The sequence below is a fragment of the Mustela lutreola genome, chromosome 2 (assembly GCF_030435805.1).
Source record: "Mustela lutreola isolate mMusLut2 chromosome 2, mMusLut2.pri, whole genome shotgun sequence".
Classification (NCBI taxonomy): Eukaryota; Metazoa; Chordata; class Mammalia; order Carnivora; family Mustelidae; genus Mustela; species Mustela lutreola.
The window spans coordinates 33,641,426-33,668,516 of NC_081291.1; the positions used below are offsets into that span (position 1 = coordinate 33,641,426).

Consider the following 27,091-nt stretch of genomic DNA (forward strand, 5'->3'; position numbering starts at 1 on the left):
GGAACCTCTGTTAAATACTATAAAGCCTCAAAAAAGAGCAAAACACATGATTTCTGCTCTCACATTCAAGTTAGGTAATATGATCCACATAACTTGCTTTGCAAAGCACCATACCTATGCTGCTCTAAGATCGATGTTTTCCTACATAATAAGCAGGGATTTTTCAATATTCCTAAGGACTTAATAACCAAGGATTTCCCCCTAAAACTTTAAAGCAATTCAGTAACCAGCTATATGTGCCTTGTGGCTCTAATGTTCTCTCAATACTTGTCTATGAGAATGATCATGTCTGCACACCTAACGGTACCATCCAGCATTTCTCTTAAGTCAAAAAAACAAAACAAAACCAACCACCAAAAAAACAAAAAAATCCCCCAAACCAAAAACAAGCCCCTCAACACTTGTTGCACACTTAACTCAAGATAAATACATTTTAAATGAGCCTGGTTTTTCTAATATCTGAAAGCAGAGCTTTATAAATAGCCTCAAACTCCCCATGGTATGGTTGTATTGCATACGTTTGCTTTTCTGGAGCTTTCCGCTAAAGAAGCTGCTTGTATCTGAAGTCCACTCTGGTACGATTTCCTGATTTGTTCCTATTTCGGGCTCCCCCGACAGTTGATGACAAGCCCTTTCAGGTAGCTTACAATTTTTAAATTGACATCTTCGATGTCAGACACATAACAGGTACTGCATTAACACAGAGAATACCAGAAACTGTAGCTGAGCAGGTGTCTGAAGTGGGAATGGTAAGTTCAAGGCTTGCCACTCCTCCCCACTTGTGGTCTTAGCAACTTAGGTCCTTGGCTTCTGTTATTACTCGGTTTCCTCATCTGTGACACAGGGATGATAATGGTACATGCACTGTAGATTTGCTGTGTGTACTGAATGAAATCAATCTATTAGAAGACATAGCGCAATAATCATCAGCACATACGATAGTTTATGTCATAGTTAAAATGAAATGAGTTGACAGGATGCTACAGTTCAAAGGCTATATATATATATATTTATATATGTATTATATATATATATATATATATATATATATATATACACACACACATATATAGGAAAGGGGCAAGGCAGGGGCAATATATATATAATATATATTATATATATATTTATATCTCATTACATCTCTCACTAGGTTTTGTTTTTTTTTTTTTTTTCCAGTAACTATTTATTGAGATCCCAATTCATGCTGGACACCAGTGCAGGCACTGGGGAAACACTGAAAAACAAGACCAAGCCCCTACCCTAGTGAAATTTACATTTTACTATGAAAGACAGAAAACACATGTGTGTGAGTATAACAAAATTTCAGGTGGAAATCACCATAGGAAACATAGGTTAAAGTGTCTCAGAGCAATATAGGTTAAAGGGCTTAAAAATATCTTAGAAGAAGGAAGTCTGCAGGGGAGGAGGGAAGGTCTTTCAGGATGGGGATTAGGGAAAGCCTGGCTAAGGAGGTACCGCCCAAATGGAGAGCCCTGCCAAGGTGTGGGGAAAGCATTCCGGGCAGGCGGAAGGGCCAAGAACTCTAATGCAGGAAGAGGCAAAAAGGCCAGAGGAATAGTGACAGAGTAATGGAAAAGGGTTAAGGAAAGCCATAGCAAACACTTCATATTTTATCCCAAGGAAGATGAGAAGCCACTGGAGGGTTTTCAGCCGAGGGGTGGGGGGAGGTGTTTGTGCTAGGATTCATTTTAAAAAGATCATTGAGGGGCGCCTGGGTGGCTCCGTGGGTTAAAGCCTCTGCCTTCAGCTCGGGTCATGATCCCAGGGTCCTGGGATGAGCCCTGCATCAGGTTCTCTGCTCAGCAGGGAGCCTGCTTCCCCCTCTCTCTGCCTGCCTCTCTGCCTACTTGTGATCTCTGGTCTGTCAAATAAATAAATAAAATTTAAAAAAAAAAATCATTGAGCTTGACAGAGAACAGGCTTTGGGCAGAGCAGGGGGAGGTGGGCACAAGCAGAAGCAATGAGATCAGCGAGGTGGTGATTACAGGGTCCATGGGAGAGAAAATCAGGTCGTGGTCAAGAAGAATAGGGCAGAGCTAGTAAGAAACCATCAGATTTCTATCATACATTGTGACTATTTCAAACAGCTGTGACACAGTCCACAAGATGGACGTATTACACCAATCTAGCCACAAGGGGTCTATATTCTGAAGACAGAGCTTGTTGATGGGAGTGGATGGAGTGTGTAAGAAAAACACAGTGATAAAGACTGACATCCTGTTCTTTGACCTGGGCAAACGGCCTTGTGCCCTTCATAGAAATCAAGGAGACAAGGGAGGAAGTGGTTCTTAGGGGAAAAAACATTCATTTAAACATTCATTAAAGTTTCTCAGAGCAATACAGGTTGAAGGGTTTAAAAGAATCTTGGAGGAACGAAGTGTTCGCTTCGAGACATGTGAAGTCTGAGATGCCTATTAGACACCTAGATGCAGAGGGTTGTGTACAGCTGACCAGGTAAGTCTGAAGGTCGGCGTGCAGGTTGGGACATAAAATTGAGAGTGATCAGTAAACCACTGGCATCTGAAGGTAAAGAGAACAGAAATAATCTTAGAGGGAGAGATAGTATACAAAATGAAAGCAAAAAGTTGGGATTGAACACTTAAAACCCTGTAATTTTCAGAAACAAGGAACGGAAGCACCCCAAAGGAGACTAGGAGGTAGCAGTCAGCAAGGCAGGGGCAAAAGAAAAGGGTGTGATGTCCTGGAGTCAAGTGAAAAAAGCCATTTAGCCTGCTACTGGGAAAGTGCAGTCTATAGCATATTGGGAAATCCCAGTGTGGGGCAAGAAGAGAAACTCTTTGAAACTTGCTTTGAGGGGATCTGTCCTAAATGTATTCTACCCGGCAACTCAGCCCCCACACCAAAATTCCATTACCTTCCTCTATCTCCTATCCCCAGCCCCACCCCCTAAAAGATAAAGATAAATAAAACCAACAAAAGATTTGTTAGGTTTTTAAAGTCTTCTGAAACCAGACAATGGTTTTTTGGTGGTTTCCCCCCACCCCCTCCTTGTTGAGCCAACTTCTCTTTCCTGTGTCTTTCAACCATGTTTTTAGAACCCATCTGTCATACCTACTTTAAAGACAAGAGTCACCCCTGGGTCTTAATTTCCTGAAAGGATTCAAAATTATGAAGACCTTCAAAAATGCTACATTTTAGAAGAAAACATGAAACTCGCAGATACCATTTTCCCATGTAAATAAATATGCTTAGTGGCCTGTGAGCTGCAGGGGAAGGAGATGGGGGCGGGTGAGTCTCCACCCACTAAACCTTCAGGGTTTATTACCCAGACAAAACCTTTCTACTCCACAGGCTAGCAGGAGGTTTACTCCCAGTCATCCTCTGAGCAACCCGCCCTGGGTCTGGGCCAACAGGACCAGGCTCCATTCAGTGACGCGAGGGAGAAAAGGGCAGGGGAGGGGGCCCCGCCTCCTCTTTTCTTCTAGCAGAATGACAGGCTGCCGGCTGGACACACGCCTGGCAGATGGCATTTCAAAGGGTTTTCAGGAGCCATCTGGGGTGGGTACAATTATTACAAACCACCCTTCTAACAAAGCCAGAAGGGTTACTTCCTGGCAGAAGAGAAGTAAAACAAATTCTATCATGTTCCTCAGAGACAGCATATTAAAAAAAAATAATAATCACCAGGCTGACAAACTGGGGTTTTCTACAGCCCACAACACTGCCTTCTGCTTGTCTAGCCAGAAATCGGGCCAACAAGATCTTACAGTTATTAGCTTTAAGCAAATATGTGCAGTGCTCACCTCCTAGCCTCCAAAAAAAACCAACAAACACACAAACAAAAACAGGAGTGAGAGATAAACAGTAGGAAAGGACGAACAGCATCCATTTATTGGATCCTTACTTATGTCCCAGGCGAGGTGTTAAATACTAAATCCATGTTACTATATTTAATTGTTACAAGAAATATAAAAGTAAGGACTATCACTACACTCATTTTATTGATGAGGAAGCTAAGAGTCAGAGAAGGAAAATAACTTCCGAAGGTCATGCGCACAATTAAGGAAATTAACTGCCCAAGGTCATGTAACAAGTAAGCTGAGCAGAGCTATGGTCTCTTAGGGAGGAAAAAAAAATCTCTTTAGATATTTGTAGCAGCAGGGTTTGTAGCAAAAACAAAAGAAAAAGACCAAAACAAAAGCAGTCCTCCAATATGAAAAACTAAGCACCCATACATAGGGGAATGATTGAATGAAATATGGTAGATTCACCCTCAGGAAATTTTTAACTATGTGTAGAACAGGGAGATGTACACGTAATTACCAGAAAGAATGTCCATGATGTTCAGTTGAGTGATACAAACAAGTTACTGTGTAAACTTGAATAATATGTAAAATATTGCTGCATATTATTGGAAAATAGAGAAGGAAGCCCTATGGGTGCTGTATGTTTTTTAAACTAATAAACAGTTACGTCGGTGGAATAATACTAACTCTTTAGCTGAGGTAACCTCAGGAGTGTGGGTTCAGAAATGGGAAGAGACAAAATGATTGTTTCTTTAAAGAACTCTCCTACTCTGAATTGTACCAATGGGTATATAGTTGTTCTGGTGTTTTATAAACTGAATAAAATGATTATTTCTGGGGAATCTTTATGTATTTATTTATTTATTTTGACAGACAGAGATCACAAGCAGGCAGAGAGACAGGCAGAGAGAGAGGGGGAAGAAGGTTCCCCGCCAAGCAGAGAGCCTGATACGGGACTCGATCCCAGGACCCTGAGATCATGACGCGGGGCTCAATCCCAGAACCCCGAGATCATGACCTGAGCCAAAGACAGAGACTTTAACCCACTGAACCACCCAGGCGCCCCTATTTCTGGGGAATCTTGAACAATCTGATTCCTGGGTATCCTATTCCAGTATCTTCCATATTAACGTAGTCCTTGCAAAAACATGCAAAAGAATTCAGGCTCCATGTGAATCAAGCAAACAACACGTTCCTGACATTGACACTAGCCTTTATATAGTGGATGGAAATATACTACATATAGGGGCATGTGGGTGGCAGATAGTTAAGCATCTGACTCCTGATTTTAGCTCAGGTCATGCTCTCAGGGTCCTGGTATTAAGACCTTAATACTAGGTTCCAAGCTGAGAAGACAGCCTGAGGATTCTCTCTCTCTCTCCCTCCCCCTCTGCCCCATCCCCCAGGCTGGCTTGCATACTCTCTTTCTCAATCTCTCAAAAAAATTAATTTTTACTTAAAAAAAAAAAAAAACAGACCTCAGTCTGTTCAAGATTTACACAGAGTCCTTTTTCAGTGTTAAAATGCCTACCAGATTTCACCAAGGTGGTCAACACTATCAACCCTTACCACCACCAGATCATAACTTAACACATTAATTTGAGCTACGCCCTAGTGAATGTCTCAGTATGAATTAGCAGTGCCTCCAAAAGTTTGCCTTTTAAAGCTTGAGAGGCTGCTTGCTTCTTATGCACCTTTTATGGCTCATAAACTTTTAGTGTACCTGGCTTGAGAGACCCTTGCTGAGGAAATCAGAAAGTGACCTTCCTTATCAACGCTACAAATCATGGCTCTATACAGAAAGGGAATTAGATTTGGAGCTCATCAGCTCTCTCTTCTTTTTTTTTTTTTTTTTTTTTTAAAGATTTTATTTATTATTTATTTGACAGAGAGAGAGAAATCACAAGTAGGCAGAGAGCTCTCTCTTCTTAATCTGAAAATTCCCTTGAAATATCCAATTGAGGCAGCAAACAAAATCTTAGAGATGGGACACAACACGCTGGTTCCTCCTGCTATGTATTCCCAGCACCATCAGGCTTTTGGGCACCTGTCCAAAAGGTCTCAAGGCCAGATTGCTAATAGAAGAATCATTACCCTACTAAGATTAAATTGTTAATAGTCAATGGTTTCACCTGCTGTGAAATTAGTCTGGGTCCTGCTTATCAAAATCTAATAATGAGACTTCAAAAAATTAGAGTTCCTTCAGCTACCTCCAATGTTAAGGAAGGATCATTCTATATAATAAGGCCATTATGTGCATTGCTTGAAATTCATTAGATATTTGGGACAGGCGGATGCTGTTCATTTTTCCAGCTGATGGAGAGGGAGCACCGTTGAATGTATTGTTCCCACAAATTCACTCAGTCACTACTCACACAAGCTTGGCCATATCTCAGGACGCGCAATCCTGTTTACTAAACATTTGACCTTCAAATCAAACTTTAAAAAACAAATGTTAACTACATTCATGTAAAAAAGAAATGCTTAACTGCCACCCAATGACTAGAATAGTTTTTAAAAATCATACAATACCAGAAGCTGCCATTAGTACAGAGTTGCTAGAACTCTCACACACTGCTGGTAAGGTTGCAACATGGTACCCCCACTGGGAAGAGAGTTTTGGCATTTTGCTACAAAACGAGACATAAATTCACAGTATGACCCAACAATCATGAAGGGAGAAAGACCAATCCCAAGGATGTAAATCTCTTCATGCCCCAAACAGATTTAGAAACAACAGATCCATGAACATATACATAGTCTTACGTGTTTGATAGACTTGAAAAACAAGCAATTTTTCTATCACACCTTGTATGCGGAAACAGGCCTCCAAACGTGTCACTAGAATGTGGACTCCATGTGATCTTCCTGGATGTTTAAATAGAAACCAGTCACTTTTACCAAAACTTTTGTATCACCACACGAAGTATCCAAAAAGATTTGGGGACGGAAATCAAACGGACCTTTTCTCATGACAGAACAGGCATTTGTTTAAAACAATTCCACTCTGATTCTTCCTCGTGTCCTTTCAAATCTACATTCCTTGGGAAAGAGACTGAGGAAGCATAGCAAGTCTAGGCCATAGTACAGGACTCCTGAAAGTGTCTCTGGACTAAGGGAAAAAGAACAAAAATATCAACGGCTGCTATTTATTGAGCATTTACTATGTGCCAGGGAATGGCCAAGTATGTACATCACAGAGGACAGTATCCTGATGCTGGGGTGAGAGCAAAGCTTGTTAGAATTGCCTCTCCCCACCCTCCCTCTTCCCCCTCCCCTGACCCAGGCCAGCTCGCTCGCTCTTTCTTTCTTTCTTTTTTTTTTTTAATGGAAGAGAGAGAGCCAAAGGAGCAGTACTGAGACAGGAAATAGGGAATCAAGGGAGAATTTTTTTAAAGATTTGATTTATTTACTTGAGAGAGAGAAAGAGAGAGCATGAGGCGGGAGAGGGTTTGAGGGAGAAGCATACTTACTCCCTGCTGAGCAGGGAGCCCAATCTGGGACTCCAGGATCATGACCTGAGCTGAAGGCAGACGCTTAACCAACTGAGCCACCCAGGCGCCCAGGCCAGCATTTTCTAATGCATGCCTGCACGCCTTTCATTCTTTTGACAATTATTTCTAAGGTGCTGGCTGGGGTCAGGGGATGGGGGTGAGCAAGATCCTTAGAAAGCTTAAAATTTGTGGGGGAAGAACAATAAACAATATGAAGGGGAAACTAGAGGACGCTCTGGGTGCTCCTATCAAAGGGAACTATTAAAAAGAAGACAACAAAGACGACAAAGAAGACCTAAAAGTGAGAAAACCCAGGAACGAGAGATGGAGGAATATGTTAAAGAGTAGGAAAAAATTCCAATGTGACAGGAGGAGACCCTTGAATGAGGCAGTCACAGCGCCCCGGGAAGGGCTGCAAGTATCTGGTCAGACTCTTACTTGGTGTGCGAGTGTGGAGGGCAGGGGGAGATGAGAAAATAGACAGTGGAAGGAGGAGATAAAGACCAAAAAGGCTGGTGGTCTCAGATGCGACAGCTCAGGGGACTCAGAAATGGCATGGTCACAGGAATGGAACTGTCAGTGAGTGTCAGTGAGCAGCACATGTGCGCGCGTGCGCGCACACACACACACACACACACACACACAAAAGCTGTGCTGTGTCTTCAACAGAAAAAGGTTGTCTTCAAAGAGCCCAGTGTCTGATTGGGTTTGTGTCCAATCCAACTCAATGCCTCCTTACAAACAACGGAAACCATCCCTGTAGGGCATTGTAAAATAAAATAAAGAAGGGCAACCCAGGGGTGCCTGGGTGGCTCAGTGGGTTAAAGCCTCTGCCTTTAATTCAGGTCATGATCCCGGGGTCCCAGGATCGAGCCCCACCTCAGGCTTCCTGCTCAGCAGGGAGTCCCCTTCTCCCTCTCTCTGCCTGCTGCTCCGCCTGCTTGTGCTCTGATGGATAAAAAAATAAAATATTTTAAAAAAGAAAATAAATTTAAAAGGGCAACCTAATAATCCTAGGGGGACAGGAACCCAAATGTTGATGCTGTTGACACATTATTGAATGCTCTACAAATTGCTGCTCCTTCCTTGAAGGACTTCCTTGATGTCCTGAAGACTTCAAAGGATGTCTTCCTTCGTGAGCAAGGAAAGTCACCCATGGTGTGATGGTTGTTCATATGTCTCAACCTGACTGGGTTAAAAAATGCTTGGGTTACCTGGTAAAGCATGATTTCTGGCTGTGTCTGTGAGAGTGATTCCTGAAGAGATTAGCATGAAGACCACCCTCACCAGGTGCAGGTGGGCACCACCAATCTCCTGGGGGTCCAAATAGAACAAGGCAGAGGATGAACAAATTCACTCTGCTGGAGATGAGACACCATCTTCTCCTGCCTTCAGACACTGGCGGGTAGGGGTTCTGGTTTCTGGGCTCTCAGAGTCAGACCTGGACTTACAGCTTTGGCTCGATCTCAGGACTTGGCATTTGATCCACTGTGCTGATGATTTGAAAAAGTGGCCTAGATACCAGAGAGACGGAAAGCATCTGATCTGGTTTTCATGACCTTACTTCTAGCTTTACTCTCTACAACTGTGATTTAGGATGAAGAGAAACCGGTTCTGAGTGTCCGATCCAGGTGAATCACCAAGATGAAGACAGTTCAGTAGCAACTGTCCAAATTATCGGTGCATGCTTCTCCTGGAGGCCAGGTGTCCTCTGTCATCAGAAGTCTGAACAGGTCACCTTTCAAGGAGATCCACGCAATGCCAAGGATGAATGGGGAGGCTGCAGAGTGCTGAGTACACCACATGATGATACAGAAAAAAGATATGTATTTGCCTAAGGAAGCCTCTGGCAAGCAACTGACTCCTGATAATAAACAAAGGCAGCAATTTTTCAAGAGAAAGGAGCTCCATATAAGCAGAATCAGGTTCTAGTTCCAGTTTAGTGTCACTAAATTAAATTTTGTCACTGACCTTAGAAAAATCCCTTTAAGTGCAGTCCATGTCCTTGCCTGTAAAACAGGGAGGGTAACTACTGTACGACTATGGGTTTGAAACATTTTGTCCCTTGAGTGCCTGGGGTTCTTGGTCATGCCGCTTTGAAGAATGAAGAGGTAGATCAGAAGAAGGGTGGAGGGCAGCAGAGCAAACTTGATGGAGCAAGAGTACAAAGCTCCAGGAGAGGGTAAGGGCCTGAGTGGGTTGCCCTCAGAGTTTCTGAGTTTGGGGGGTTTTATGAACTCTTTTGCAGAACTATCTTAAGCAATCAAGGCTTAAGATATTTGAAAGTCCCATATTTGAAGTGATTATCTCTGTGCTTATGGTCTTTCATTTGCTGACATCTGGGGGCTTATGTCATAACTGCCCCTTGCCCATGATAATCGACAAATGCTTTGTGGTTAACGGTCTTATTTTAGGACGTTTTGCAGAAGTCATTTCTGCAAGGGCTGCAAAGCAGTATGTCAGTGCGGTTCCAGCCAAGCCGCGAAATGGGATGTTAGTGCTGTTTATTGGAGCTGTCCTGACTCCATATTTTCTTGTTGGGGACCCTGGCCCAGACTACCTAACTGTCCAACCAACTCCTAACATATGTATCACAGAATCCTTATGAGATAACAAATCAATTGTATTCATAGTAGTGCCTGGGTGGCTCAGTGGGTTAAGCGTCCACTTCTTGGATTTCAGCTCTTGTCATGACCTCAGGGCCCCAGGATAAAGCCCCACATAGTGCACCACGCTCAGCAGTGAGTCTGCTTAAGACTCTCTCTCTCGGGACGCCTGGGTGGCTCAGTTGGTTAAGCAGCTGCCTTCGGCTCAGGTCATGATCCCAGCGTCCTGGGATCGAGTCCCGCATCAGGCTCCTTGCTCGGCAGGGAGCCTGCTTCTCCCTCTGCCTCTGCCTGCCATTCTGTCTGCCTGTGCTCGCTCTCTCCGCCCCCCTCTGATAAATAAATAAAATCTTTAAAAAAAAAAAAAAAAGACTCTCTCTCTCCTCTGCCCCTTTCCCTGCTCAAACTCACTTTCTCCAATAAATAAATCTTTAAAAATATTTTTGTTCATTACAAAAGTCTGAACTTAGGCTAATATTTATACTTTATATGCATTGACTCACTTAATCCTTCTACCATCCTTATCTACTAAGTACCATTATCATCCCCACCACACAGATAAGAAAACGTACACAGAGAAATTTGGTGACTTGCCAAAAATTACACAGCTGGTAAATGGTAGAGGCAAGATTTGAACCCGGGATCTTGTGGCCACCGAGCAATGAAATCTCCTGTGTGCAAGAAAGACACTGGGGTGGGGAAACAAACTGGTAGGGGGAGGGAACAGGTGACTCTCCAGAGTTCTCCACCTGGGGGGGGAATGAATCATTACATGACCTCGTCAAAGAAAGCTAAGGGGGCTGATGAAATTGGGTGTGGGGGTGAAAACGCTTCTCCCTCATGACTTCTTTGATCCCAAACCCAACACTCAGGAGCCATGTCTTACTACTCTTTTTTTTTTTTTTTTTTAAAGATTTTATTTATTTATTTGATAGATCACAAGTAGGCAGAAAGGCAGGCAGAGAGGGGGAAGCAGGCTCCCCGCTGAGCAGAGAGCCCGACATGGGGCTGGATCCCAGGACCCTGGGATCATGATCTGAGCCGAAGGCAAAGGCTTTAACCCACCGAGCCACTCAGGTGCCGTCCATGTCTTGCTACTCTAACAGAGAATGAGGTAAACTGAACCAGAATCCAGTGAAGAGGGAGGTTAGGCAATAACTTGAAACTGCTCTTTTTCTTTTACGCGGGGGAGGGATCCCTGGCACTATAAATTCACGGAAATCCTGCGCTCATTAAAAACAGGAATGTGAAAATTCTCAAGTTGTCATTGATTCATTTTAAACATCCAGCATTCAGGAAACAAAGGATAAGAGTCTCCAACACTAGATGCATGCTTATCAAAAATCAACTTTTGAGAATTATCTTGAGGCATTTTTGTTCAGAAAGGAATTCCGGCCATCAGTAATGCTATATCTTAGTACTCAAGGCTGTCTATGATAAAGGGGATTACGTCGGATAGGCTTCCTCCATTATGACAGGTAATACTTTTTACTTTCTCCCAATTAATGACAGCAACTGTCTGTATAAGATGGAATGAATGAATTCCAACAATCTATACCAGATAATTTCAAAAGCAAATGTGAAAGAAAATGATTATTTTGGTGAAAAGCTTTAATTAATTAAGAATATCAAGTTTCCAGAAATTAGGCAACTTTGTAAGTCCAATGCTGAATGTTTCTAATATGTGGCAGCTTCCTTTCTTTAGCTAAAATAAAATAAAATAAAATAAAAGAGTGACTCCTAACAGGCATGTAGTTTCTTCTGGAGGTAAATGAGAATGTTCTAAAGTCAGCTACAATGGTAGCATGGTTTTAGGAATACAATAGAAATGCTGAATTGTGCACTTTCAAGGGATGAATTTTATAGAAACAGTACTGTGTATCAATAAAGCTGTGAATATTATCCCACAGAGATACAGAGGTAAATACACAGTAGTCTCTGTCCTCAAGGATATTACAATTTAGTACAGGAGTTGTTATATTTCCATGAACACAATATGTACATTATGTAACAATTTAACAGCTGCTTCCCTGAGTCCTCCCAATACACAAACCAAGTGCAAGTGTGAGCTCAGGAATTACTGACCACGTTATGTCACTTCCCTAAAAACTGCAGGCGCCTAGAGTTCTCCCAGAATGACAAGATAAATTGTTATAAAAACTAAAATCAGACTTGGTGAATTCAAATTCCAGCTCTTAACATTGACAAACTGTGCAACCATAGCAAAGTGAAATATCTTGGGCCTTGCTGTCCTCATCTCTAAAATGGGAGGAATAATAGCATCTCCCTCCGAAGGACACATATAAAATGTGGAGCCTGCTCGGAATATGAATTCAACAAACACTGGCCATCAGGAGAGAAGCGTCAACACTACAGCCCACTCTGCTTCTAAGGGAAACAGCTGTGAAAGAAAGAAAAGAAATAAGATATTGATCATTCATTACACTGCAAACAGGGAACTCAGGTTTCCTACACATAATGCCCAATTCAGTTCTCCCTAGTGGGCATTCTCCCCCGATCTACACAAAATCTTCTGTCTTTAATCACCACCTTTGAAAACCTCTCACATGAATGTCTAGAACTTCTAATCACAAGTCGTTGCACTGTCTTTTGATAGGAATCACAAAGTCGGGGTGCATGGGTGGCTCAGTCGGTTAAGCAGCTGCCTTCAGCTCAGGTCATGATCCCGGGGTTCTGGGATTGAGTCCTGCGCTAGCTCCCTTTGTGGCAGGAAGTCTGCTTTCCTCTCTTCCCCTGCCCCTCCCCCCTGTTCATGGGCACCGTTTCTTTTTCAAATAAATAAAATATTTTTTAAAAATAAAGAAATCAAAGTTAACAAAACTAAACATCATAATTTTTTTTAAAAGATTTTATTTATTTGACAGAGAGAGATCACAAGTAGATGGAGAGGCAGGCAGAGAGAGAGAGAGGGAAGCAGGCTCCCTGCTGAGCAGAGAGCCCGATGCGGGACTCGATCCCAGGACCCTGAGATCATGACCTGAGCCGAAGGCAGCGGCTTAAGCCACTGAGCCACCCAGGCACCCCTAAACATCATAATTTTTGTTAATCATTTATCATGAAGCACCAGCATCCACCTATAAGAAAATGCCTATTGCTGAAAGACAGTGTTGGAATTGGAGGACCTCAAGTCCCCTAATTCCGAGGTATCACGTTATTATTCAGATGCTTAACTCTTTCTAATTGAAAGGATGAAACAGCTGGATGGGACAAATACTTTATGGCTGAATATGAAGAGAGAAATCAATTTATGCTTAGTATCAAAACAGAGCAATACTAAGAGCAATTCAAGATGGATTTTTTTTTAAAAAAGGGGGGTGTTGCATTGATTTCATAAATACATTGGTTCTCAGTTGACATAGGCATGATAGTTCTTGAAGCCTTCGCGAATTGACAGCCAATCAGTCCTCACCATGTACCTTTTACTTTGGCTCCCATCAAGTATACATTCTCCTATGTCAAAGCAAACCAGGGCAATATTGTGTACCATGGGCTATGACATGCTACAAGAAGAAACAGAAGTTAGCTATCCCAAGAAGCCTGTACAAAAGAGAATCTACAGCCCTACTTACGTTTCTCCTTACCATAAACACACAGAAGTATAGCCTTTACAGTATAAAGGACAACAAAGTGGGAACAGTAACATTTCTAGGATATCTCAACATCGTATGGAAGGGTCAATTTCTTTCTCAACAGGGGCTTCCCACCCACTCCCTTTTTTCAAACCAGCATTCATCTTGCAAAGGCTTTACTGACACCCAAAACTCTTTTCATATTCAAAGATTGTCTTCAGAAAGACAAAGAACTGTGAGTAATGTGAACATCACTGAAGGGTAGGTTCCCAGGGAATTGACTTCACTCAGGACTCTGCTACTGTTCCTCGGCCACTTATGCTGTTCCCTCATTAACCATGACATCAGCAGATTCCCAGAAAGCTGAATTACTCCTCTGACTTCTTCCCACCCTGGGACTCTCCATTACTTTATCTAATGCTTGCCAATTATCTCCATAACTGTAAGTCATGAGCAAAAAAAAAAAAAAAAAAAAAAAAAAATGAAGTTGGTACAACTACAAAATGATCTAGAGCCAGCTGATTAACTATTATTGCCCTCATTTCGATTAGTTCACTTCTCAATGAGCAATTACAGTCACATTTATGTAGGACCTCTCTCACCACAACTCTTGTTCATTTAATGTTACAGACTACAATTCCTAGACAGCTGAGTCATAGAAATTATTTTTCATTCTTAAGCTAAATTAGGTAGCTTTTGGAGGTGAAATTAAAACCAATTATTAATGCTTCTAAACATTTGCTTGGAAAATGGAGACGGTGATGTACGTACACCTGTGCTGATAGGATAAATTGAAAATCCTGTGTGGGGGCACCTGGGCAGCTCAGTGGGTTGAGCCTCTGCCTCCGGCTCAGGTCATGATCTCAGGGTCCTGCGATCGAGCCCCACATTGGGCTCTCTGCTCAGCAGGGAGTCTGCTTTCCCTCTATCTCTCTGTCTGCCTCTCTGCCTACTTGTGATCTCTGTCTGTCAAATAAATAAATAAAATCTTTAAAAAAAAAAAAAAAAGAAAAAGAAAATCCTGTGTGTATTCAGATGGACTTTTACAAGAATTATTTCATTACACCACTTTGGGAGGTCTCAAAGGCCTTAGAAAATGGCCAGTTTTTAAAAAGGAAAATCAGGTAGAAATGTTCATTCTTACAAGTTACTTAAAATAATTATTACATTAAACAATATATTATGCTATGCTTCCTAACAGAAACTGGCTCTTCTCAAGCATCCTTATCTCAGAGACGTCAGGTGGGTGAGTGGGCTGCCTTCTAAGATGGCTACAGCATGTTAAGCCTACAGGATTCTCCTTAACCCAAGAATGCAAATTATGCCCTTGTCAGCTATACAACTGATTCCACTATGAGTCCAGATCAAATCAAATCAAGGGTGAAATCAATGACTGTTATGGGAGACAGAAATGTTAAAAATCAACTCATGAAACGTGAATGGCATCTTAGTTGAGACAGAGCAACAATCTCTTAGAAAACATGGCATCGTTTTATCTGTTTGTGTTTTATTTTACACATATTAATTCAATGCCGAATCACACGAATATTATTGGTCCTCACCTTTGGGTTTCATCTAATTCGTCATCCCTGTCAAGACAGCCTGCTGATCAAGGGCAAAGGGAGGGTAGAGCCAATCTTTATTTCCTTCATTTGGCAGGAGGCTAGGACTGCCATTAGCTTCCTGTCAGCAGGTGAAGACCTGCTGATGTGATATATGATTCTGGAGTTCTTACAAGCAGTTTTCACCACATACCTGCCTCTTAACCTATTTACCCAGAAGTTACACTCTCATCTTGTGGGAAAACCACATTTTTTCCCAGAGGGAACAAAGAGTCGAAGTCTTTAATAAATCCAGAATCTACTGCCATAGCCTTCCACATTCGTGGCTTCTTGAAACAAAACAAAACAAAACCAAAAACAAAAAAAAATTTTTTTTAAGGGTATTTAATTGAGCCACCTGGGAAATCCAGAAAGCGGTTTCTACCCTCAACATGTAATACATGTTCTATCTGAGAAGAGTAATAAGAGATTAAAGCTATTCATTTTAAAAGAGACATTACAACATTTTGTACAAGAAAAGTGTTATTTTATGTAGGTAAAACAGGAAATGAGGCACTTAAGAGGAAAGAGTGGTTCTCTAAACCATTCAATGAATACCAACTAATGTCAATTAATGGCATTTACACCAAAATACATGGAAATGGAAAAGAGAAGATTCACAGAATAGGGCTTGATCAAATTTTGAGGAGAAGTGGCTAACTTTAAAATTAATAACATCAATGCCTTCATCATCTCTTCAGATATAAAAAGTACCTGCTGCAAAAAAATTCTAGAATGCATCAAGGAGCACAAAAAAGACAAACATCCCCACCATCCAGATAGGAACACACTCCTCAGGAGGGAAGTACCTGAAGTCCAGAGTCACCACAGCAGGCTCAGGGACGTAGGCCTGGAATCCTGAGGGAAATTCTCAGCCATCAGAGCTGGACTGAGCCACTGCAGGCATCCCTGTCAATCTACAATCTACACTCAACAACCGTGGGCCCGTAGTTCACAAGGAGAATACAATGCTAGTTTTCCACAATAGTGTTCACACACCTGCCACATGATTCTGGTCACACAAATTCTGAAAACGAGGGTGATGACACATCATCAAAGTTAATTGGAGAAGGGAGTACTGATGGATCCCAAATTCAGAAATCTTTACATGGGGTCAAGGAATTGGGACAATAAAAATTCCAAAACTCATCAAAAGCAGGAGAAGGAAAAGAAGGAAAAGCAGCAGCAACAGGAATGGGGGTTGAATTACTAATATAAGTCTACTATTATCACAACCAAAACCATTTATTCAGCACTTACTATAAATCTCAATAGAATTGCGAACATTGTATTAATATCCCAACTTCTCAAATGCACAAACAGGATCAGAAAGGGGTATATTACTTGCCTCAAACCATCACCCAGTTAAAGAGGGGGCCTTAACCCTTTAATTCTGGAAATAACCCCCCAGATTTCGTGACTCTGGGGCCTAATCTCTAAAATTCAATACCACATGCTTCATGTCACACTCTGTATCTGCTTGTTCTTAGAAAACTCCAGGCAGGATCCTGCCTCAGGGCCTTTGCACTTGCTGTAACTCATCTCCATCCCTACCACACTTTTGCCCCAAGTGGCCACTCTTTCACCAGACTGCCTCATGACTGCTCCCAAATCTCTTTCAAGCATTTGCTCAAATGTCACTGCTATGGACTGAACTGTAACCCCCCAAAATTCATACTTTGAGGCTCTCATTCCCAATGTGAAGCTATCTGCAGGTAGGGACTCTAGGAGGTAATTAAGTTCAGTCGAGGTCATGAGTATGGGGCCCTCAAAACAGTATATTGCCACTATTTACAGTATATTTCTCCCTCTCCCTCTCTTTGATTCTCCCTCCCACGCCCTGCCTCAGATTTTCGCAGTCTCTCACATCCCCCTGCCACAGATTTCAGCCTAAAAGCCACTTTGCAACTGAACCCTTCCCTGTCTCTAATTCTCCTTCCTAGACCACTGCATATTTCCTTCATGGCACTCTCCACACTCTGTATCAGCTTATGTAATCTGCACACCGATTTGCTTTCTCTTTGACCAGAATATTAACACCCTCAGGACTAGGGTTATGTCTGTGCCACCCCATCCGCAGTGCCCAGGACGGCCTGGGTGTGCAGAGGTTGGCACTAATTTGCTGAAAGAAAGGTACACGGGGTCTTAATTGAACATCCTAAGACAGTAAGTCCTTTGAATGTTTCCGAAAAAGGAAAAGGAGAGGAGATGGGAATTTGTGATCTCAGGGAAATCCTGCACCCTGGAATCCCAAACAGATTTAATCCCACAGCATTATGAAATAGTAAGCTATAGTAAAAAATTAAGATACTTCAAAATCATCAACACCATGAGAATTTAAACCTGGGTTGAAATCAAGTTCCTCCTTGTATTCAACAAATCCTTACTAGACATCTGCTAATGTGCCAGGTATTGTTCCAGGTACTGGGACACGGCAAAAACAAATAAATAAAATAAAATAAAATAATAAAAAATAAATAAATAAACCAGTCTCTGTCCTCATGGGGTTTATACTCTAATGAGTGGAGATACACAATAAATGAGCTGATATGTATGAAGTGTGCCACTCAGCGTAAGGGAGAAAAAGAATAAGAATGGTAGGAAATCATGGGTAGTGGAAGTGGAGTTTCAACGTCCTAGGTTTGGAAATGCCTCACTGAGAAGGTCTAAAGGAAAGGAGGGTAGGGGAACAGAAAACCAGGAACAGAACACTAAATGCAAATGCCCTGAGGCAGAAACGTACTTGGTTCCTGAATTACGGTAGGAAGAGAGACCGTAAAACCTTAGATCAGAGAGATGATGAAGACTCAGCAGCACAAGCAGATGGAGGCCACCATAAGGACTTCTGCTGTTACTCTGAGTGAGATGAGTTACCCCTCAAGGTTCTTCACCAGAGGAGTATCATAAGACTTTACAGACTTCCGGGGCGCCTGGGTGGCTCAGTGGGTTAAAGCCTCTGCCTTCAGGGTACTGGAATCAAGCCCTACATCGGGCTCTCTGCTCAGCAGGAAGCCTACTTCTCCCTCTCTCTCTCTGCCTGCCCCTCTGTCTACTTGTGATCTCTGTCAAATAAATAGATAAAATCTTAAAAAAAAAAAAAAAAAAGACTTTACAGACTTCCATTATAAAGAGATCACTCTGTCTACAGAGTGTCTATGGACCAGGAGGGAAAGAGGAACAATAGTTAAGAGGCTGTAATAGTAAGTGAAGTAATAGACTGCAATAGGCTCAAAGAACCTGATCCTTCCCATTCAAACATGGAATCCAATTCTCCCCTGGAATGTGAATCAGCTCAATGACGTGCTTGACCAAGAGAATATGGAAGATGTGATGCTGTGTTATGCCCAAAGCTCCCCAGAAGAATTCCTGTAGCTTCTGATTTGGTTTCTTCGACTATGTGCTCTAGAAATCCTACAGCCATGCTAACAGGAAGCTGCAGAGACCCATGTGGAGAGGAACTGGAGTCCCCAGCCAACCACCCCAGCTGCTCAAAATCACTTTCTAGCATTCCAAGACTTTGACAACCCCTGAGAACAGTTAACAAGTAGGATTCTACCAAGTCCTCGTGACAAGACCAAACATTCCCACAAGACACAACTCCTGACAGATCTCTTCTATTAAAACATTTTTTGTGCCTTGGAATACAGATGGACCCACTTGGTTATGATGGTGCCTTGATCGACTCTAAGGGGAACATACACAAGTTCCCCCAGTGAATGGGAGCCTAACTGCAGATTCATGATCAAAATAACTGCTTTTCACTGTTTTTTAAGTCACTAGGTTTTGGCAATGTTTGTGACATAGCAAACAGGTAACCAGAACAGAATCCGTGACAGCTTGGGCTAGTCGTAAGGCCATAAAGAAGTTCCTAAGCATGTACTTGGGAGACATTACATTAATAGAGTTAAGAACCTGAGCTTTGGGGCACCTGGGTGACTCAGTGGGTGAAAGCCTCTGCCTACAGCTCAGGTCATGATCCCAGGGTCCTGGGATCGAGCCCCGCATTGGGCTTTCTGCTCAGCAGGGAGCCTGCTCCCTACCCCTGCCTGCCTCTCTGCCTACTTGTGATCTCTGTCAAATAAATAAATAAAATCTTAAAAAAAAAAAAATACCCTGAGCTTTGGAGTCAGATTTGTATCTGAACTCAGCTATGCCACTTCCCAGGTAACCCTGGGCAAATAATTTGATTTTTCTGAATCCCACTTCTCTCATCTGTAAACGGAATTAATGACAGGGCCTAGTTCCTGAAGCTATTGCCAGGTTATGCTGAGACAATGTACATAAGATACTCAGCCGGTGCTTGTCACATAATGAGCACTCCTAAAAAAAGGAAAAAAAAAGGTAGCAAAAGGACTGATCTGTCACTCTTGTTAAAGCGGCAATGTAGCACAGAACATTCTGGAAACAGAAACTTTTGTGGGATGACTCCCTGATTTCCATTACATCACAAAAAAGAATTCATCCCAGGGGAATAATCAACCACAGTCGACTACCCGTCTTGTAAGAATGAAGAGTGTTTATGAAGACGTCCTAGGATTATCTGCCAGTTTGCTTCTCAAGAGCCTCTCGTGACCAGTGAAACACGGCAGTAATGGAACGACCTTACTAAATAATGCCAACTCTCAGCCTAAGACCTTCCCCCAATTTTAAGACCATCACATCTATTTGGGCAAAGAGTTCCACCAACTCAGTGGATGGCTATTACCACGCCCATTTACGAGACTCTGTCAATTTATAAAAGAAAAGATCATGATTTTATCATTGTGTCCCAACTCGTGCTGCTGCACATGGGGGCAAACTCTTGATAAAACCCTGGGCACGAGACGTAAGCTCCATCACAGAGCAGAAGGGACTCCAAACCCACGGATCGCTTTACCACTTTATTAACCTGGGCTTGATAACAGATCGCTGCTTGAGATACTCTCCTCCTATTTCCATTTTATTACAGAGATTACGCTGAATAGAGAGCTGATTCCAACAGGAAACCTCTCTCTGTGGCATTGAGCCAGAAGCAGTAAAATTCTGACCCAACAGCTATAACAAAACAGAGAAGCCTGCTGCCCTATATCTCTGCATTAAACAAGCAGCCTGTAAGATACATGGCTGGACAGACACTGGAAGGAATGTTGCTTAGAAAAATATCAATAGCCCACGATTCAGGAGCAAGTACAACCGATGTTTAGAATTGGTTTAATAAATATTTAAATATGTGAACCGACATGCCATTAGTTTGTGAAATATAGGTTTCAGAAAATATTGACTTGAGGCCTGTATTACTTACTGAGTAAATACAAAGTATAATGAATATTCATGAACAAAGAACATTCACTGTTTTAATGTAAATAGGCATACCTGAGTTCCTGAGTGGTTAGCTTCCTATCTGCCGGTTCCTAGATTATGATAAATGTTATACCCCTTACCATATGTTAATGAGTAATTTAAGGCACAAGAGCTTTTATGAAGAGTCAAGTTCTCATTTCAAACTGCAAAATGTTGAAATGCATTAGAAAGTCATTATAGCTTAAGAGTCATAAACATCATTTTTACCAAGAAGCCACCATTTATCTGTAGAAGCATAAACCAAAGTTTTTTAAAAATTTTTATTTCTAAAAACTGGTAATGGCTATTGATCTTATTGCTTATTTCAATAGGACCGAATGTCTCTGGGATGTTACTCTATCATTTCCACTGTTCTTCTTTACAGTGACATAAGCTTAAGGTAGCAATGGGTACAGATAGGTAGCAATTAGGAGACACAGGATGCAAAGACCCAGAGCCTGACCCTCCTTTCACTGTCAAATGGTCTTCTTCAAAAACCATGATTTCTTCCCCAGTGTAGCCTCCAAATGTCAACATAGAAGTTACGTCAAATAAGTTTGGAAGGCACTAGGTGTAAACCAAGAATTCTTTCTGCAAGACTCCTTTAAAGTCCTTCATGTGCTCATACTCATTGCTGAGTTTCTAGAAAGGACAAAGTAGGCTGTGTTTACCCAACTCTCTCCTCATTGGGCATTCCACAGGACTCGTGCTGCTTGGTGCACACTTTGAGAAACATCAACACAGGCTGGTGAAATTTGAGTGCCATTTCCTTTAATCTCATAGGCAGCTGACTCATGGTTTTGAGGAACTCAGTATCAAGAAGATTTATCTTCTGTGTTTTGGAGTTGTTGGTTTTTAGGTTTTTGGTTTTTTTTCCATTCCCACAATGAAGCCTAGTTTAGGATGAAATCTCACAATGACTTATAAGACAGGACACAGCTTCTGGACCCAGGAAACAACAGCAGCACATCTGAAATCTAATCATGTCAGCCAACTGTTTGTAGCCTTCCAATGGGCTCAGAAAATCTACAAGTTAAAATTCCATTTTTGAAGAGTTCCTGGTAGTTTTTCCATGATCTACTCCTGCTGTCCGCCCTGGTCATACCTGCACCACTCAGGACCTCATTTTGGTATTCCTGGTTTCCCACAACTCCCTAAGTAAATGCATGAGAGGCAGAGAGATCTTAGCTAATTCAGCTGAATGCAGCGCCTACCACGATTGTCTACACTTGGAAACCTTACACCTGTTATTCCTCCATCAGAAAACGCATATGCCACCAGCTCCTGCTAGACTCCCTTATGTTCTCTTGGCTTTAGGCTCATGTTAGACACCATTTCTTCTGGGAAACCTTGCCTGATACACAAAGGCCCGGCTGGGAATCAAGACTATGGGCTCTCATAGTGTCCACTCCATCCCCACAACACAGGACTTACTATTCTCTTTTGAAATGACCTATTGAGGGGCACCTGGGTGGCTCAGTGGGTTAAGCCTCTGCCTTCTGCTTGGGTCATGATCCCAGGATCCTGGGATTGAGCCCCGAATCAGGCTCTCTGCACAGCAGGGAGCCTGCTTCCTCCTCTCTCTCTGCCTGCCTCTCTGCCTACTTGTGATCTCTGTCAAATAAATAAATAAAATCTTAAAAAAAAAAAGAAATGACCTGTTGACTTCTTCCCTCAACCAGCCCATCTATTCCCTGGGGATTGACGAGAGGGTCTGGGCATGCATATTATGTCTAGTAATGAATCTTTTAGAATATAATCAATCAATAAAGTATATGTAGTCACTCAGAACGTAGTCACCCACAACAGTCACAAGCAAATTGATGAACCAATGCACACCAACTGCTTAAGAGTGAGGAGTTCTACTTCTGCTCGGGATGTCTAATAAGACAAAGCTCTAGTTCACACCACTGTGAATGTCCAAGAGAGAATTACAATATAATCCCGATAAACACCACTGAATAGGCGCAAACACAATGAGTTTTTAAAAAAAAAGTGAAGGAGGGAAAACTAATGAAAGAACACAGAAGAGCAAAAAAAAAAAATAAATAAATAAAAAGAGTGCTGCTGTTTCTCCATTTAAATGAACTTCTGTCCTGAGATACCAGGAGATGGGGAGCTGCTTCCCAACTGGTCTCAGCTACATGTGGACCCCAAAGTGAGCAACCTACCCCAAGGGAAACCTTGGCCTGAAACAATTTTGTTTTTCCTGATGGGCTTGAAAAGTTAGGACTCAACTGCAGGAGGATGCTGAGAAAGAATTCTTTCCATGCTGGCAAGAACTGGAAAGAGCGGCTAACACTAACATGCAAACACAAATTAGCCACGGGGGCTAAAATGTCCCTTTGTAACGATACATCACTCAGGATAACAAGCGTATGTATTTCCAGGATGTGTGTCTGAGGACAGCCCGCCACCCAAGAGATGATGATAGAAGATTCTTACTCCCAATACCAACAGAAGTTCAAATTGAAAGATCCCATAAAACACAGCCCTCAGGGGCACCTGGGTGGCTTAGTCAGTTAAGCACTGCCTTCAGCTCAGGTTATGATCCCGGGGTTATGGGATTAAGCCCCACATCAGGCTCCCTGTTTGTGGCAGAGAACCTGCTTCTCCCCGTTCCACTGCTGCTCCCCCTGCTTGTGCACACAAACTCTCTCAGTCAAATAAATAAATAAAACCTTAAACAAACAAACAAACAAACAAAACAAACCCTTGGGGGAGCACCTGGGTGGCTCAGTGGGTTAAAGCTTTTGCCTTCAGCTCAGGTCATGATCCCAGGGTCGTGGGATGGAGCCCCGCATCAGGCTCTCTGCTCAGTAGGGAGCCTGCTTCCTCCTCTCTCTGCCTGCTTCTCTGCCTACTTGTGATCTCTGTCTGTCCAATGAATAAATAAAATATATATATATATAAAAAAAAAAACAAACCCTTGGGGCGTCTGGGTGGCTCAATCGTTAAGTGTCTGCCTTCAGCTCAGGTCATGATCCTGGGGTCCTGGGATCGAGCCCCCCATCAGGCTCCCTGCTCAGTGGGAAGCCTGCTGCTCCCTCTCCCACACTTCTGCTGTGTTCCCTCTCTTGCTGTATCTCTCTCTGTCAAATCAATAAAATCTAAAACAAACAAACAAACAAAAAACAACCCTCACGTTCTTACAGTGGCCGTGAAAAAGCAAAGAGTCAGTGAAACTCTGAGAAAGGAAGGAAGGAAAGGAATGCCAAGGAGGGAGAAAAACGGGGAAAAGGGAAGAAAGAGGAAATAAGAAGAAAGCCAGTTGACTTTGTTCTTTGGGATAGTTCTATTATTCCACAGCAACCTTTGCAACTAAAATTGTCACCTATACTCTCAAACCACAAAGCCTGGGATATGATGGAAACCAGTAAAATTGCCCTGTGGAAATATCTGACATAGCTTATGTGGAGACAATGGGGTACAGACCCCATAAGAAGGAAAACGAGGTGCCCCACGTCAGGCAGATGGGCTCAGTTTCTAATCGGCGCCGTACAGAATTGTTCTGAGACTTCGAAGAGCTAAGAAATAGCCAAGTTTCTTGTGCAAAGGGCCTGGCACCTCATAGGATTTCATGCGCGTGATCCTTTGGTCCTACTGCTTTGTTTTTGCTTAGAGAAAAGTGACAGGCCCATAACTGGATTTGCTCGAATTTCCAGAGCAGACGCGGAGGCATTTCTGAGCATCATTCCTTCCGTAGCTGGCCCTGCTGGAATGGAATGGGGTCAGGTAAAACAGGGTCACTGAACAAGTGAGCCAAAGCAGTGTGCTCCACAAAGCGTCAACACATTCTGCTCTCCAGGCCTGCCGTGTGAGTGTGAGAGCGTGGGAGTGGGGCCAAAGTGTGGAGTCCTTCCTGGAGAGCCGATGCGAGCCCAGCAACAGATCAAGGCAAGTGGCTATTTCGCAAGTCAGACCATGCAGAATTCCTTGTGGTCACCCACATTCTAACTCTTCCAGCAACGTGGGGCTCTCTCTGGAGGTCGGAGCTCATCGATAAGGTTTTGGCTGTGATCCAGAAAAATGTAATAGGAAAACGGGCAAAGTGCCCAGCCCAGCCCATTAATAATCTGCAAACAGTGCCCTTCAGATCAAGAACGCAAGACCACAGGTCAGAGAGGTACAGCCTCACACATGTCTTCCAGAAACCATTACTTTAAAATAGAGGTTAATTTGTGCTGTTCACAAGAAGTGGTCCTCCTTTCCCCCGGCCCCATCTCTCTCAGACATAATTATAAACATCTATTTGGAGCTGCATCTCAAGACTGAAATTCTCATCTCCATCCAAGGAGTTTGTGGTCCCCTTTCCAGCTCACGCCCATCAATCAAAGCTGCCTCATTTGTGAGTACCTTCCTGGGAAAATTCCAACACAGGCTGAACAGAATACCTTCCTTACATTGGCAGCTCCCATTACTAACCTCACAAACTTCATCAATTCTTAGCAGGGTTCCCTGCAACCCGTTCCCTTACAGTATTTAGGACCAAGCATAGTATCTGCTGTAGCTAAACTTCAGAAAGCTTTTATAATCTGTAGAACTAAGCTAAATTCATGAGATCCAGAGATTTCATTTCTACTAAAGGATCAACAGTAATCTGATAAACATAAACTCTGAGTTTAGAATCCCGAGTTTTCAAGTCCGTAAAAGTAGCTAGTATGGAGATAAATAAAACATCTTACACCCTTCACTACTGTCTAAGATAAGCCTACTTGTTCCACTATATTACCTTTTGAGATTAGTATCATGGAGTACTCCAATCACAGATACAAAGAACCTCTGATGTGTAAAATGTATGAAAACACATAGGAGAAAAAAACAATGATCTTGTTACTAATAGAGCAGAATGTTGTTACTCTGTAACATCCTCAAGGTTCAATGATGTGAATCCAATTAGTCATTATACAAACATTCACTGAGCAGCACCTACTATGGTCAATTTCCACACCCCATGTAAGGGATGCAAACATAGTCTCCTATCCTCCCCATGTTCACTTTCCTGGGGACCTCAGTGACTTTATTGAATCACAGTGCAGGGGTTGCTGGGGGGCGGGGGGTACAGGAGGGGAGGAGAGGACAGTTTTTTTTTTTTTTTTTTTTTTAATGTTCACAGAAAAAAGGCTTCCTGATCTCTGCAAAAGCAACAAAGACTCTTTTGTTACATATAATTAGTTTTCCAAAAAACTAATCTTACATTCTCCATTTTCATCATAATTTATATTATCCTAATTAATTATACTTGCAAGTTAGTGATATCTATTGTGCTTTTCCACTCCAATGACAGAATGAGAGATTTGACTGTGTTTCTTCCGCCCCCTCTCTGACCCCCCCCCCCTTCTTGATGTTCAGTTCACTGTGAAGGTGTTGTTGACATCGTCGCCGTATTTTGCCAAAATAGCTTCCCAAATTAAGGTAACTTGGGAAGTTATTGCCTGTAAAACAAATGGGGCATCGCTGAAATGGCTACTTCTTGCTTATCTATCATTTGTAACTTAACAGAGCCAGGGAGATGGGTCCCCTGGGGAAAACCTCCAGTGAAAGCCCCAGCTCTCACCAGCGACGGACGTCAGGCAGTAATTACGCTACCAAGCTGTCCAGAATTCCTTATCTGCATGCAAATTAGTTCATATGTGGTACAGCTGTTATGATGACAGTATTAAAACAAGAATCTGATAATGAAACTATCCTCTTCATGGAAACACGGTTCAATTGCTCTAATAACACACTTCATATACTTACAATCGCTCACCAACCGAAGAGCCTAATTGAGACCTAATCCGGCACCCTGCACTGACCCAATCCACATGGCTTTAGGTAAACACAAGAGTAGCCAAGAGGGGACTTTCAGGCTACCTTTTACAGACCCGACACTTTGAGTGCAGAGACTGGAGTGCTCACTCGAGGGACAATATGGGTAATTGGGTGATTAAATATTCACACAATCCTCTAAAGGTTAAAAAATTAAACGGCCAGCAAACCCACAGCTCTTGGCTCCTGGCTTTGCCATCAATCATGAACAAAGTCCTGGGACTTTCAAAGGCTACCGGCAGGCAGGAGTGTGAAAGGAAAGAAGAATAGCAAGCCCTTAATTCCAGGCCTAAAACACACGCAGAAAGCCAAGAATGTAGGCTTTAAAACATTTAGGATGGTCCTTAACCTTCAGGGAGGCTAATATTCATGCATATTCTCTTCTTCTTCGGGTGAATTTCTAGATTTCGTGTACAGTCATCCTAAATCACCACTCTGGGGTTGAAGCTGCAGAGGAAAAGTCACCACTCCCTGGTCACCCCAGCAGCTCCCTTCCAGGGAAACCTCGAGGCCGGCCAGAGGTCCTCATACCTGCGCAGCTGGCTGAGCTCTGGCTGCTACCATGAAGGCACTGAGTTGTATCTCACTGATATTATTTTCAAAGTGAATTATATTTTGAAGAGATTATAAATGCCAACTGGAAATTTTATAAACAGTGGCGATGAATGTTTACACATAAAATAAACTGATTGGGTGGCTCGGCCAGTTAAGCCTCTGACTCTTGATTTTGGGTCAGGTCATGGTCTCAGGGTATGAGATCCAGCCTGGCATCATGCTCCGCACTTAGTACAGAGTCTGCTTAAGATTTTCTCTCTCTTCCTTTCCCTCTGCCCCTCTCCTTGCTTGTACGCTCGTGCTCTCTCTCCCATCAGATAGATAGAT

General features: G+C 42.5%; 1 protein-coding gene across 18 annotated transcripts in view; it reads right to left on the reverse strand.

Annotated features, from left to right (window-relative positions):
- Positions 1 to 27,091, reverse strand: part of MAGI1 (membrane associated guanylate kinase, WW and PDZ domain containing 1) — a 648,444-nt gene that overhangs the window by 142,877 nt on the left and 478,476 nt on the right. The gene's annotated exons all lie outside the window — the stretch shown is intronic.